The 4,129-nt window shown below is 38.3% G+C and overlaps 1 pseudogene; it reads right to left on the bottom strand.

Annotated features, from left to right (window-relative positions):
• Positions 1-2,089: 2,089 nt before the first annotated feature.
• LOC138399804 (glyceraldehyde-3-phosphate dehydrogenase pseudogene) lies at positions 2,090-3,147 on the bottom strand (annotated as a pseudogene).
• Between the last annotated feature and the right edge of the window lie 982 nt (positions 3,148-4,129).

The raw sequence follows: 4,129 nt of genomic DNA on the forward strand, positions 1-4,129 counted from the left end.
CCTAATCCTTTCATACAAACATTAATTTGCATGATCAGAAATACACACAGACATCTTCAATTCAAATCAATTCATACACACACACAATTCAGTATGTTCAGTGGCATGCTGACTGTTCAACTAATAGCTGTCTGAGAAAAAAAGAAAAATTAAAAACTCCATAAACCTCTGAAGGTTTCAGTGTTTGCCAATTACTATGATGTAAATATTGCTACCATTGCCAATTTTAAACTACCAAGTGGTCAATTGGACCCAGCATCACACTCAATATATATGTTCATATTTATGTTTATGTATGCCACTGCACATGTGTACATGTATGTATATACACATACATAAGTGTGTAGATATATTACATAGACATATATTCAAGATATATTTTGTATATATTATATATTTTTATATGCATGTATTTTATATAAATTGAGCAGCAACAAAAGAAAAATTCCATCTAAAATAGTAAATACATTGAAATATTTTGGTTTGATATACATTCTGAAATGATTACTACAACCAAGATAATTAATATATCCATCATCTTGCATAGTTACTTTTTTCTTCTGTTTTGTGTTGAGAAAATTAAGATTAACTTTCTTAGCAAGTTTCAAGCGTACAATACAATGTTATTAACTATATTCACCATACTGTACATTACTTAGTCATCCTGCATAATTGGAAATTTGTACACTTTTGATCAACATTTCCATTTGATTTTTCCCATTTCCCGGCCCTTTGAATCCATCATTCTACCTTCTGCTTTTATGAATTCAACTTTTTTAGATTCCACATATAAGTGAGATGATTCATTATTTGTCTTCCTGTGCCTGGCTTATTTCATTTGGCATAATATTCTCTAGGTTTATCCATGTTGTTGCAAATGACAGGATTTCCTTCTGTTTTAAGGCTGAATAGTATTATATTTTATTTTATATGTATGTCACATTTTCTCTATTTTTTTTTTGTATAAAAGATGATTCTAAGAGTGCTACATGAAAACGATGTTGAGAACACTGTTATTTAAGTTGAATGTGACCACAATGTAGTGCATGTTGGGAAGTGTTTTTTGTTTTATTTTTATAATTTCATATTGTGATAGTTTTGTATTTTTGTATATATCTAAGGTGTACATTGTAATGTTTTGATATAAAAATTCATAATTCAGTGATTACTACAGTCAAGTCAATTAACATATCCATGATCTCACATAATTCTTTGTGTGTGTTTGGGTATATTTGTGTGTGTGTGGTAAGAGCATATAAAATCTACTGTCTTAGCAAATTTCCAGTATACAATACAATATTATTAACTATAGTCCTCATGCTACACATTAAATCTCTAGTGTATTTACCCTATATAACTGTAACACTGTCCCCTTCAACCTATACATTGCATTTTCTTTAGCCATGCATCTGTGGGTGAAGACTTGATTCCATATACTGGCTCTTGTCAGTAGTGTCACAATGCACATGGGTGTCCAGATATCTCTTCAACATACTTATTTCACTTCCTTTAGATATATACCCAAAAAGTAGGGTTGCTGGATTATATGGTAGCTCTATTTTTAATTTTTTGAGGAAGCTCCAAACTGTTTTCCATAATGGTTGTACTAATTTACATCCCACCAATAGTGTTCAAGACTCCGTTTTGTCCACATTCTTGCCAACACTTGTTCTATTTTGCCTGTTTGGTAGTGGCGATATGTTAACATGTGTAGTAACAGCTCATTGTGGTTTGGTTTTTCCCTGATGATAGTGATGTGGAACATGTTTTCATATACCTGTTGGCCATTTGTATGTCTTCTTTTGAAAAATATCTGTTCAGGTCCTTTGCCCATTTTTTAGAATTGGGTTTTTTTCCATGATACATTTTATTTTATTTTATTTTATTTTATTTTATTTTATTTTATTTTATTTTTTTGGCCAAGTACAGGGAACTTTATTGATGGTACATGACAAGGCGGGGCTTCCTAGGCCCCTCCCATTCTTCAGGGGCTCTGAAATGGAAACTATGTCTTGAGGAGGGGAGATTCTCAGTGAGATGGGGACTGAGTAGGCAGGGACACCCCAGCATCTGAGGCCTCTCTCTTCCTCTGCGCTCTGGCTGGGGCTGGTGGTCCAGGGCTCTTACTCCTTGGTGGTGATGTGGGCCATGAGGTCCACCACCCTGTTGCTGTAGCCAAATTCATTGTCGTACCAGGCAATGAGCTTTACAAAGTGGTTGTTGAGGGCGATGCCGGCCCCAGCATCAAAGGTGGAAGAGTGGGTGTCATGTTGAAGTCGGAGGGGACAACCTGGTGCTCAGGGTAGCCCAGGATGCCCTTGAGGGGGCCATCTGCCTCCTGCCTCACCACCTTCTTGATGTCGTCATACTTGGCCGGCTTCTCCAGATGGCAGGTCAGGTCCACCACCGACAGGTTGGCAGTGGGGACACGGAAGGCCATGCTAGTGAGCTTCCCGTTCAGCTCAGGGATGACCTTGCCCATGGCCTTGGCGGTGCCAGTCGACGCAGGGATGTTCTGGAGAGCCCCACGGTCATCAGGCCACATCTGCCCAGAGGGGCCATCCACGGTCTTCCGGGTGGCGGTGACGGCATGGACTGTGGTCATAAGTCCCTCCACGATGCCAAAGTTGTCATGGATGACCTTGGCCAGGGTGGCTAAGCAGTTGGTGGTGCAGGAGGCATTGCTGACGATGGTGAGGTTGTTTTGGTACTTGTCGTGGTTCACGCCCATCACAAACATGGGGGCGTCAGCAGAGGGGGCAGAGATGATGACCCTTTTGGCACCCCCATCTAGATGAGACCCGGCCTTCTCCAGGGTGGTGAAGACGCCAGTGGACTCCACAACGTAATCAGCACCCACTTCACCCCATTTGATTCTAGTGAGATCTGGCTCCTGGAAGATGGTTATGGGATGGCCATTGATGACAAGCTTCCCGTTCTCCGCCTTGACCCTGCCATGGAACTTGCCGTGGGTGGAGTCGTACTGGAACATGTATACCATGTAGTTGAGGTCAATGAAGGGGTCATTGATGGCGACAATATCCACTTTGCCAGAGTTAAAAGCAGCACTGGTGACCAGGCGCCCGACACAGCCAAAACCGTTTATTCCTGCCTTCACTTTCACCATGGTGTCTCGGAGACTGTGCTGGCGCTGCGCGGGAAGACGTGGCTGTCTGTCGAACGAGAGGACCAGAGAGCCCCGTGATACATTTTAAATAAAGGATTAGGCAAGATATTAAGATGCAGGGACACAAAGAACTAACAGCCTTTAAATAAACTTATCAAAAAACAACCAATAAGAAAATTTTGAAGTTGTGACTCAGGTGAGGCAAAGGCAATATATATGTAAACCTAAACATTTGTAGCCCCCGAAATATGCTGAAATAAAAAAAAATAAATAAAAAAATATAAATTAAAAAATTAAAAAAAATAAAATTTTGTAAATTCTATACTTTGGTAATATCTTTATACACATACTCATTAATACTGAAAATTTATTTTAATCTTCTAGTAATTGTGAAGATTCAGTAGTTTCATTTCTTGCTCAAGTGTCTTATAGATTTATTTTTCTTTATAAATCTACTGTAAATTTTTCCATTACTTTGGTGTAAATTACTGTAGTAAATTTAACTACATATAATGGCAACATAATCAGACAGTGATAAAAATGGCTGTTTTGGATTTGCCTTCCAGACAAATACATGCAGAGCTTAGAAAAGCCAGCAACAGGCTTTAGCCAATAGAGCTTTACTACATGCAATTAAGTCAGCTTTGGCATTATTATAGTTAAGTGCTTTGGAAAATTGAGTTGATTTTTTTTTTAAGAGGAGGAAGTGGATAAGTCTTTGGGAGGTATATGGTAATCTGTGCTGTAATAAAACATATTCATCCAGATGATTTATTTTAAATGAATTTACAAATAATGGCTCTAATTCTTCTGTACAAAACCTGAACAAAAGATGTGTATAGAATTAAGATGACTCATGAAAATGTTACACTTACCATGCAAAAATCAAGGAAGCATTTTCTTCTCCTCTTACCTGTCAAATAAATCTTTTTGCTTCTTTCTACCTAAGTATACTTTCCAATGACTAAGAGCTAAATCCAGCCTCTACTCTAAAGAGGAAAA

This window comes from Eulemur rufifrons, chromosome 19 (genome assembly GCF_041146395.1).
Source record: "Eulemur rufifrons isolate Redbay chromosome 19, OSU_ERuf_1, whole genome shotgun sequence".
Taxonomy (NCBI): Eukaryota; Metazoa; Chordata; class Mammalia; order Primates; family Lemuridae; genus Eulemur; species Eulemur rufifrons.